Source organism: Cnephaeus nilssonii (assembly GCF_951640355.1).
Source record: "Cnephaeus nilssonii genome assembly, chromosome: 9".
NCBI lineage: Eukaryota > Metazoa > Chordata > Mammalia > Chiroptera > Vespertilionidae > Cnephaeus > Cnephaeus nilssonii.
In genome coordinates, this window is record NC_137080.1 from 32,507,163 (window position 1) to 32,519,502 (window position 12,340).

The following is a 12,340-nucleotide window of genomic DNA, read 5'->3' on the forward strand; positions in this document are numbered from 1 at the left end:
CACACAGCACTCCAGTGACTCACTGGGCCACAAACACCGGGGTGAGAGGTGAGGCAGGACCCGCAAAACAGGTTCGCGCAGTAGATACATTAAGGGCGGCCTTCCTTGGGGTTCCTGGGGAGAACAGTAAGCAAGTACTTTTAGGTATTATCCTCCCAACAAAATCATCTTTCTCCCTCTGAAAAATAACTATTCTTTGACTATTTCCCCAGGTCTCCTGGTCTGTAAATTTTATTTATTTATTTATTTTGGTGTTTCAGCAGTTCATCTGACAAGGTTGATCATAATTTGAGGCACCAAAGAAATGGAGAAAATGGACGAGACATGAATAACTGCTTTCCTGGATAAAACTAAGCATTTTTGAAAGGCTTACCCATATTAAAATAAGGGGGGGAGGGGCGGGTAGATCCTCACAAGAGAAAAACTCTGAAAGTGGTACATTCCACCTTGGAACAATGTGCTGTTGGCTTCTGGTTTTGCACACCAGGTTTTGGAGGTCAAGTTCAGCTGTTGACCTGAACTTTACTGTAAAGGGTCACTTCTCAGTAAGTCCTGTGTAATGAGAAACTGGCAAAGGAAGGAAATGTTAGAATAATTTGGGGAAGGTTTATTAAAGGATATGAGTTTCTACATTTGAGTTTTGCTTTCCATCATAAGCTTTGACAACTTCACTGGATCTGATTATGCAAGAAATGTTCATTGGAGGAGGAAGGGGCGTAAGACCACAGAAACCAATGACCAGAGCGCTTCCAGGTCTCTCCCACCAGGCTTGATGTAGACACTCCTTTCCCTTTTTTCTTTAGCCAGCAGGAATGGTGGCTAGGGGGTGTCTGACTTCCGTATTTAAACATATGTGCCTTTTGAGTGACCATTTGAGTGATCAGTACTCATGAAGACTGGAATAACTATAGATCTCATTTTCTAGGCTATTTGGAGGAAGTTATTCTCCTGTCTCTTGTAAGAACAACAGTGAGACTATTATAAGCACAGATACTTTATGTGGTTGTTTAAAACCACACTTGACCTGTTCTAACAGAGCACACAAAGGATGAATCATTTAGGAGCCGACTTGGGTTAATTTCGCCCCCACAGGAATGCCAAAAGTTGTCTCCCTAAACTTGCAACATTATACTTGCATTCCCGATCCCATTCTTGTGTTCCTGTGCACACCTTAAAGTGAGCTGAGAGATTTATAATTACAAGAGTCTGCCATTAAAAAAAAAAAAATGCCAAAAGGAACCTGCACCACCCACCGTAGGCTTGTTCTTGGCACGGTGGTGGAGGCGTGGTGCGCTTGTACAGGGCAACCGAAATTGTCATGTCTTAAATGGTACTAATGCTAGGGGATACTTTTCTCCTTTGAGTTATGTTATTATCTCCTTGAATGAAACATATCTTGGTTTTGAATCATAACTGTAGGAAATGCCCGCACCCATCTCACCCCAACATATGTAAATTCCATTTCTCCCAAGACTCCCAGCGATGAGAGAATGCAACCGTCAATATTATGAAAGTGGCTCGGCTGACATGTTTGCCGAGCGCTGTGCTCAGTCATTTGAGCAGTTCAGGTGACACGTTTGACAAGGCAGAACAAGAAATTTACCCCTTCAGAATGGAGCGTTTTACAAGGGAGGCTGAGTTCTGGAGCAGACTAATGGTAAGTCCAATGAGCTGTTTCAATATCAAGGGCATCATGCTGGGCATTTTCCTTGTGGCTTTTCATAACATTAAGATGAAAGGGGAATTTACAATCAAAGTGCTGTAGTCTTGCTCATTATTTTAAAGCGAAACATGTCCTCTACGTACCAAATGGCATTAGTGATAAATGACTTCAGATGAATTGTTTGGGTGTAGATTTTTCTAATATTATTGATGAACCATACTGAACAGCTCATGGGCCCGCAAGACGTGACCTCACTGAAGCAAAGCGACTCCCCAACAGAAAGGAGTTGTAAAATCAAGCTAGGTTTTTAACACAAATGAAGCAGTGCTTGGAACTCTGTGTTGGGTTGTTATTTTGATCTTCTTGAAATGTACTCTTTTAAGATTTTATATACAAGAGAGAAGGAGAGAGAGAAAGAGAGAAAGAGAGAGGGAGAGAGAGTGAGAAAGAGAGAGAGAGAGGAAGAGTGTCGGTCTAAAATCAACTTCTACAGTTTTTGAACTGGGCGTGTTCAGAACTGCCGTCTCCCTTTATGTCATTGAGAACTGCTGAGTTTACTTGAGATGAGTTGGTCAAGTCCTAAAAGCCTCGTAGAATGGCAGGTTCCCAGGCATCTCACTGTGCAGCCAAATAAACTGACGTTCCTCTGCTTGAATAACCCAGGGCTGGGCTCCAGGATCACAGACGCCTACCCGCTGTCTAGTGCTTCTTCAGTTAGTGTATCTCACTGCCCCACAGTATCAATGTTCGTTTTATTTTCTCCTTCCTAATGTGAATTTAAACTTCATTGGAAATAGAAGATTCTCTCGCTAACATCGGTGATTTTTAAACTGGATGGTATAACAAATTCCCTTCTGGTGGCAGCAATGTGACCCTTGCAGTTTGACCTATATTACCTGCTTTTATGACATGAAGTTGACGCCAACAGCAAATTAAAACATTGGTTTCCAGAGTAATCACTTCCGTTCATTAAAGAATGATCACTATCTCTGATATCTTAGGTTTTCGTGTGGTATCTAACTGGCAAGCCATGTTTTATATGTTTGGAGAAGGAGGGTAAAAGTACTGTGGCATTAGTGATCAATGACTTCAGATGAATTGTTTGGGTTTAACTAAAAAGATGCAGTTTTCAGGTCAATATTCAAGCTTTTGATACACCTACCTTTGTTTATCCAAGTCATTCACTCATTTACTTAACAAGCATAACCAGTTGTAATCTGGAAACAACCATTTCTATGCTGTGGTAAAATTTAGACTTTTAAAATTTTGTTATTTTTATTAGCAGCTCATTTTGACAAATTATAGAAAAATAAAAAGGGTTTTCCTGCGTGCCCTCTGGGCAGGAAGGACAGTCTGTGCTCCAAGGGGCTGGGAGCTGAGGTAGCTGCAGGCTCTGATTGGCTCAGGGGTCCTAAGACAGCCCATGGGACCCAGTCAGAAGCTGGAGCTCAGGAAATACACAAAAGAATGAGATGTAAGCATCATTGGTCTTCTCCACTTAGACACCCCCAACCCTCTCCCCAAGAAGGTTCTCGGGTAAGATACAATCACATGAGAGAATATAAAAAATGAAAGGTAAACCTATCATGCAAATTCAAGCTTGCCAGTTGATCTGTTAAACCTTGATTAGTCAAACCACCATTTTGAAAATTCTCTCCTCTTTTGGAAACTCTCAGGCCCCTGGCTCTGTCTCTGCTGCTACATGTTGTCACCACTTCCTTTGGCAAATGGGTGGCCACTTGCTTCCAGGTCAGAGGCCCCAGAGACTGCCTTACGTTGCTGGCAGCAGCTCTGTAGTCTCTCCTTAGCTGCTTCCAGTCTGTGCAATCGGTCGACTACCTGCCGGCTCTGACACCCAGGGACAGGCATGGCCCGGGGCAGGAGAGACTGAAATTCATTATGGTCCAGTGGCTGCTCAGGAACCTGTGTGAATCAACTGAAATGGAGTCTGGAGAGCCTGGTATATGTTCCCAGTGTCTTTCTGTCATAATTAACACACCCAGCCTCTCTTGTGGGCAGCATGTTGTTATCTTAACTGCATAGATTGTGATCCAAAGAAATTTAATGATGGGCTTGGCGCTGTGAGACGTGAGAGATATAAGCCTCTGCCCTCCATGGCTGGCGATTTCATACATAATGTTGGACATGTTCTCGCTGCCTTCTCTGCCTGGAGGACCAGAGCAGCGTCCCCATTGACAGTTCCCTGCTTACTCTTGGTTTCTGATGCATTGGACTTCCTGCATATCTGTACTCTTGTAGACTACCCGTGTCGTTTAGAAATTCACTTCCATGCTGGACAATGCTTCTCTCTGGTGGCTCCTGGAAGTTCAAATGTAGGAGCTTGCTTCCAAGTGCAGTTTCATACCCCCAAGACTGTGTGATGTTCAAGGACAGTTGATAGACCAGGTCTCTGCTCTGCACACAACTTTACACAATGTTTATACAGGCCAACTTCAACCAGGATAAGCTAAATATGAGGATGCAGTCAGCACCGGATGATGGACAGTGGGCAGCAGTCAGCAGTGGACATGATTTGCGGGAAGTAGACATGGTAACTGGCTATGTAGTTCTATGTATTCATCACCACCCAAGTGATTCAAGCCATCTTTCTTATTTCAAGCCTAAAACCCTCATTTGCCCCATCCCTTTTCTCCAAATGAGCTCATTTGAACAAAGCATTGGGCAAGTGCTTTTGAGTCTAGCCTCTGTATTACTCCACTTTTCTGCAGAGAACACAGAAGAAGAAGGCATGCTCTTGACGGATGAAGGTCAAGTATAATTGAGAGACAAGATATACATACTACATGGAGCAATTCGAGAACAAAATAATATGTAATTGAGTGGCAGAGTGCATGGTTCAGACATTAAATGGCATAGCGATTCTAAAGTCAGGGAAGTCAAATGGGCATCATGAACGAAATGGACTGAGGAAGATGGACAGGATTTGAAGGAGAATAATGGGCATCTAACACTGAATAAAATGCTGGGAGGCAGCGGCACCCCTGGTCCTGAGACAGTACTGAGAGACTGAACAGGAAATGCATGTTGGGGTCTAAGGAGAGATACATATGAGTGGGTCCGGGGGCCCACTGAAGGCCAAGCAGACTTTAGACTTGGTAGCAATGGGAGCCATGGAAGATAATGGAACAGTAGAGTGGCATGATAAAAGCAGTGTTTAAGGAAAATTAGTCTATCCGGATAGACTGGATATTAAAGATTCTGGAGGCCTATTAGAAAGCTATTGCTATTGGGCCTAAATGTGTAATAACAGAATGGTAGAGGTTGAGTGGGGAGAAAGATACATGTTTCTAAGGAAAAATATACACCAGTCGATGAATCAGATCCTGTAGAGTGAAAACTACATAAAAGCCCTAACTGGTTTGGCTCAGTGGATAGAGCGTCGGCCTGCGGACTGAAGGGTCCCAGGTTCGATTCCAGTCAAGGTCATGTACCTTGATTGCGGGCACATTCCCAGTGGGGGGGGGGGGGGTGCAGGAGGCAGCTGATCGATGTTTCTCTCTCATCGTTGTTTCTAACTCTCTGTCCCTGTCCTTTCCTCTCTGTAAATAATCAATAAAATATATATATTTTTTAAAAAGAAAGAAAACTACATAAAATTAGCAAATTATTTCTGTCTTGTCTAGGCAACAGTCTATCTTTGCTCAGGATAAAAGAGAAGTCTAACTCTTTTAAATCTACTCCTAAAGCTAGCTCTTCTCCCTCCCTTTTGGGCCTGTAGTTGTTTCCTGAAGACCAGACCAGAAAGGCTGGCAAGCTGGAGGAAGGCAAAGGCCAGCTTGTGGGAGTGTGCTCATCTTTCGAAAGGGGTATTGAACATGTGTTCCTGCCATGGGAATTTGGGGAAATCCAGAATTTCCCAACTGTGGCCCTTGATGGAATTTTATTGTACTTTATTGCACTTGCTGCTTATAATTCCAAGAAGGAACATACTTCATAATTAGCTTTTCCTCTTTATTATAATTGGTGTACTTTTTAAAAAGTGCACTTGAAAATATAGCAGTTCTGATATAATATTGTAAAAATTTTATTGCAAATGTCCCAGATTTCTAAATGAAACTTACTGATAAAAATGTGTGTGTGTGTTTTCTTGTCTACTTGCCTCTCATAAGCTCACTTCATTCCCATAGACCTCTGGCCTGCACTGTTAGTTCAGTTAGAGTCTCTGTCTTGACTATGTTAAAATGACATTGGCTCTTGGCTAGAAGCTCCTGTAAGCACTGCCTCCCACGTAGGTGGCCGTGCTGTGAACTCTACCAGCTCGCAGGGCTGACGGGAGGGGGCCACAATCATCCTGCTTATCATTATTGATGTGGCTTCGGCGACCTCAGTTGCGTTTCTGTCCAGTGTGATTCTGGATGTGATTCAGAAAACACCTGCTGAAATCCTTGCAAGAAATCCATGTGCATGCCAGGGCCCGGTGATTGCTGTCGCTCTTGAATAATGTGAAGGTCAACCTCTTGGCTCTCCTTTAGCTTTAGCAGTTATTTTAATGAAAGTCAGAATTTTTTATTGAGTGAATTTTAATATAGACCTAGCCCAGCCTGGCATGTCTGCTTTCTGCGTAGTAGCATTCAAAATAGCCTTTTAACTGAAATAGAAGAAGGCTGGAGATTTTGCAGGGCAATTAGAATTGGAGGTTGGAGGGAAAAGAGAGATTCTCTGTGTTCTTTGAAATATAGGAAAGCTTAAATTATGTTTGATTTCTCCTTTTGCTACTTCCCCCTCATCCTCCTGAAAGGAATTATACCTCTGTGGTTGCTTCCTTTTCTTTGGGGGGAGGGGGGGAGAGGGAGGGGCTTTCTTCCTACTCCCCAAACTCTTGGAGCTTTTCGCTCATGTAACAAGTTCATTTCCTTACATTGGTGAGGATGTTGCAGCCCCACCCTGTATGCTTTTGTCTTCAATACAGGTTCTCCATTTCCATCTACTATGTGAAAAATGAGTTGTATTGGGAGACACATACTCTGCAGAGGTATTTAACAGTAACAGTCCATAGTAGAAAGTTAGCATGCATAAAAAGTTCACTTGATCTTAGACCGCATTGATAAAATGTTATATAATTGATATAATAAATAGATTAATGATAATAACTAACATATATCACACAGTTGTTAAGTGCTAGGAACTGTGCTAAGTATTTCATAGGTATCATCTAATTTAATCTTCATAATGTCCCTGTTTTCCTCTAAAATAAATGAGATAATAGTCTGTGTGGTTAAGATTTCATTTTAGGCGTGTAGTTTCAAAGGGATTCAGGCAAACTGAAGCACATTGCAAAGTGGGGTGGGGCCATCTGGGGAGAGCAGCACTTCTCCGGTTTGAGCCTGCAATAGGGCCTCCTGGAAGGCTGGTTAACCACAGACTGCTGGGCCCCCCCTGTGTGGAGTTTCCGATTCAGCGATCCAGGGTGAGACCTAAAAATCTGCATGTGTAACAAGTAACGTGGTGATGCCAATGCTGCAGGGCCAAGGAGCGCACTTCAAGAACTGCTGGCCCAGAGCTCAAATCTGAATCACGCGCAGAACAGGTAGCATGACCTGGAAAGCCTACCCTTGAGAAGAGCCTGCTCTGGGTGCACAAAACACTCTGCTGCCCGTTGAAGAGCTGAAGTGTGTAAGTGATACCGAAGGTTCGAACCAGGAGCAGTGGATGTGGATTGAGGCAAGCCTAGGCTGAGAGTTAGGGACAGCAGGTGAGGTGGGCTACCTGTGGAGGCAGCAGATCAAGGAGCCTGGGAGGAGGGTGAAGGTTTGCAGGGATTACAGACTACTGGTCTGGAGGCAGAATGCAGCTGTGGATGTATCTGCTGGGAGCACACAAGGTGTTTCATTTTAAATGCTGCTGGAGGCATATCTCCTCCAGTCCCTCCCACCTCCTCCTGCCCCTCTCCACTGTCTTAGTCCTGCTAATTCATCCATTTACACTCACCACCTGGCTGCTGATGGCCTTGGAGCTGAAGGCCCCCCGCTGTATAGGGTGAACAAGCAGTGGGTGAATACTGAATTAAATGGGGTATTTTTTTAATAACCTGTCATCTAAGCTCTAAAGAATGAGAAGAGGGTTACTAGGTAAATTGAATCCAGTTTCTTCACTTGTAGAAATTGTGCACTGGAAGCGAGGAGCCACTAGAAACTACCATGGAAGGCAATTCTAACATTGCCAGTGTAAGCAGTGTTTCCTGGTGTGGCTCTCTGAGTTCAGATGCTCCCAGTCACCCCATCCTCCCTCCAGGGTTTGCCCCATGAGATGGCCCACAGTGGCCACAGGACCTAAATAGCAAAGACACACAAAAACTGTAGCTGAGCTGGCTTTTCTATCCCTTCCTGCAAATATCATGCCAGGTCTGTCCTCCCTGAGTCCCGGGAGCTGTTTCTCCTGCTGGGAGACAGGTGAGCCTTTCAGGATCCTGAAAAGCCAGACAAGAAAAAGTCTTGGAAGGTGATGGCCAAGCCTTGGCAGGAAGAGAGACAAAGGGAGAGGAGTTGGCGGTTGACTACAAAACAACTAGCCCCAAAAGTGCTGGATTCCCAGGAGGAAATGCTTATATGAGAAGTTCTAGAGAGAGGAAGAATAAAGAAAAATGAAAGGACAGAAAGAAGTAACGTCATCAAATTAAGAAATGGAAGACCTAAGTAAATTGGAAAACTATATTGTCAGTGACAAACACTTTGTCCTTGAGGGAGTTAAAATCAGAGAAAGAGCTAGAAGCATGTTTCAGAAGAACCTTCACTGGCAGCTTTAAGTGGTCTGATTAGCAGATGACATGATACCGTATATAGAGAACCCTAAAGATTCCACAAAAAAACTGCTAGAACTGATAAATGAATTCATTAAAGTAGCAGGATACAAAATAAATATCCAGAAATCAATTGCATTTTTTTACACCAGTAATGAGCTTTCAGAAAGGGAAACTATGAAAATAATCTCATTTACAGTTGCATCAAAAAAATAATTAAATACCTAGCAATAAATTTAAACCATGGGTGTAAAAGAGCTGTATTCAGAAAATTATAAGACACTGAAGAAAGAAATTGAAAAAGATACAAATAAGTGGAAGCATATACTCCATTCATGGACAGAAAGAATTAACATGATTAAAATGTTCAGACTACTCAAAGCAATTTATAGACTCGATGCAATTCTTATCAAGATACCAATGGCAAATTTCACAAAACTAGAACAAATATTCCAAAAATATATATGGACCCATAAAGGACCACAAATAGCCACACTCACCTTGAGAAAGAAGAACAAAGTTGGAGGAATCCCGCTACTTGCTATCAAACTATACTACAAGGCCACAGTAATCAAAAGAGAATGGTACTGGCATAAAAACAGACAGATAGATGAATGGAACAGAATACAGAACCCAGAAATAAAACCCATACCTTTATGGCCAGTTAATATTTGACAAAGTTGACAAGAACATATAATGGGGTAAAGACAGTCTATTCAATAAATGGTGTTGGGAAAATTGGACAGATACATGCAAAAATGAAAGTAGAACACCTTCTTACACTGCACACAAAAATAAACTCAAAATGGGTAAAAGGCTTGAATGTAAGGCTCAAATCCATAAAAACCTAGAAGAAAACATAGGCAGTAATCTCTGACATTTCTCTTAGTAATATGTTTTCTGATACATCTCCTGGGGCAAGGGAAACAAAAGAAAAAATAAACAAATGGGACTACATCAAACTAAAAAGGTTTTGCATAGCAAAGGAACCCATCAACAAAATTAAAACACAACCCACTAAACGGGAGAACCTATTCAGCAATGATACAGGTGATAAGGGGTTAATAGCCAAAATTTATAAAGAACTTATAAAGCTCAACACCAAAAAAACAAACAATCCAATTTAAAAATGGACAAAGGACCTATATAGATACTTCTTCAAAGAAGACATACAGATGGCCAACAGACATTTGAAAAGATACTCAATGTCACTAATCACCAGAGAAATGCAAATTAAAACCACCATGAGATATCATCTCATACCTGTCAGAATGGCTATCATCAATAAATCAAAAAATAAACCAACAAAATAAAAACTGACACAGAGAACAGGTTGACAGCTGTCAGAGGAGAGTGAGTAGAGGGGCCAGGTAAAAAAGGTGAAGAGATTAAGAAAGAAAAAAGAACCTCATAGACACAGACAATAGTATAATGATTGCCAGAGGCAAAGGAGGGTGGGGGGAGGTAGAAGAGGGTAAAGGGGGGCATAAATGGTGATGGAATGAGACTTGACTTGAGGTGGTGAACACAAGATGATGAATTATAAAATTCTATACCTGAAACCTATATATTTTATTAACCAATGTCACTTCAATAAAAAATGAATAAATAAGTGGCCTGATTAAGTCTTTTCTGCCTTCGCCTTCTAGGTTTGTTTGCTAGATATTTGGCATCACCACCCCCACCCCCGGCAAGCACACTGCTTCTCATTTAGGGGAGTTCTGGGTTGGGGCTGCGTCCAGATGGCACAGCTAGAAACCGCATATCCCCTCTTCCTTAAATCATCTTTCCTCTCTCTTTCTCTCTATTTCTTTCTCCTCCTTCCTTTCTTCCTTCCTTCCTTCTTTCCTTTTCCCTCCTTTCCTTCCTCCCTCCCTCCCTTCCTTCCCCTCTTTCTTGCTGTCTTCCTACAAATAAGGATAGGAAACCTTGGGATTTCTCTGGCTCAGGTTCCAATAATAACCTTAGCAGGTAATTTTTGCACATACACAGTGAGTTCTTTTCTTATAACTGAGACCAGGGGCTGTATTGCTCCCAGGAGAAAAAACACTTATATTGCCATGTTTATGTTTTGGAATAATAATATTTGTCCATGTGAAAATATGTGTGATTCCTTTCTGCCGCACCATATGGCTTATTCCTATTCATAATCCAAACAGTAGCAGCTGCTGCAGAATGCGAGAATGAGTTTTCTTGAAGTAAAAATGGGCTAACTATTGGATGCCACATGTAGTTTCCACAGTATCATGAGTTACTCACCAGAAACCTACGTATGGGTCCCTCCCATTAATCCATTCCATTCTTTATTAATATCGCACAAACTAATTTTTCTATCCATCTCATTCAACCCTACCCCCACTCAACCTGTGCCGCCAAGGGGCCTTTCTTGGGAAAGGGACATGCATTTTCCAAATCTGTCAGCCACTAAAGGTCTCAGTTTAGATTTTGTTGACGGATGACAGCTACCAGGAAAAAAAAAAATGCAGTGCATTTTTGCCGTGGTTCTCCACGTGGCTCTCTCCTTGCAACCGAATTATAAATTTGTGGTTAATATAACCTTGGAAGCACTGACACAGCTGATGACTGCCCCTCGGGCCCACTTGGCCCAACTCCGAGGCAATGGAAAATGCAGGGTAGCGCTTTTACAGCCTATTTGATTTCGGTTTGCAGAAACCCCGGAGGTTTAAGAGGAAGTGATTTGCAGAATAGGTGCTGGATACCACTGTAAAAACCACCACAATCAACAGAACCAAATAGCCCAACTTCACAGGGAAGTCTTTGTAAGGCTTCCTTATATTATTACATAGTCCTTCTGAGTCCCCCTAAAAGCTAGAGGTTTTATGTTGATTCTATGTATCACAATGGTAGATTTCCAGACCAGTTAGAAAATAATCTGAGTAAATACCCCAAAACTGGAGCCTAAAACAAAAGTATATAGATAATTGCTCCACTTGTCCACTGCAGTTGGTTTAGTCATAATAATACCTTGCATAATTGTCAAGGTGTTTTCATATACATTATTAGTAATTGAGATTTTTTTCTGAGAAGACTGTCAGGTGAGCCGAATCAATGGACATTCATGAGACAGGGATGTTATCTCTGTCTGCTAAGCTGTGTCCTGTTCTCCTCACGACGGGTATCGCTAATTTCCAACTTGTATCAGCCGTCTTCCTGCAGCCATTTGTCTTTCTCAGGTGTCTATTGGTCAGTTCTCTAAGTACCTGCTGCTTTTATCACATGTTATAATAGGGTGATTTATCAATGTCATGCTCCTCGCTCGGCAACAAGAGAGCAACTACAAGATATGGAATTGGTTGGCATACCTGGCCTTTAACCACAGTCCTCCGACGTGAAATGGCATTTGTACCTCTGTCATCCAAGAGCTTGTCAGGAGGTCTTGGAGTCAGCCTTAACTTCCCCAGCCTTTGCCTTCAGGGTGCATTGGGTATTTGTCTCATAACCTTTTTCTTTCCAAAAGAAATATCTGCCAGCTTCCCCAAGTCACTTTTGTGTTTAGTGTGTGTGTGTGTGTGTGTGTGTCTGCTTGTCATTTCTGTGTCTCTTATCATCACAATCAACCTGACTCAACCTGACAAATGGAGGTGATTGTCGATTGTCCCTTATACCCTTATAATGTGATTTCAGGGCTAAAGAGTCCTGACAGCTTTTCCTAATAGATGATGCCTGAAATCCCACTTTTTGTCCATCCTGGCCTTTCCCCAGTCCCAGAAAAATTTCACCCTGAAGGCTCATCCCTGTCTACTGCCAGAACCCATCCTGACCTACAGGTAGCGATCGTGTGAACAGGGGTTGATCCAGCTGTCTGTCTTAAGCCTGGTGTCTGGTGGGCCCTGGGCACCCTGTCTGATGATATGCACCGTAGCTCATGCCATGCTTAGCTGGTGGGCATGCATGGGATG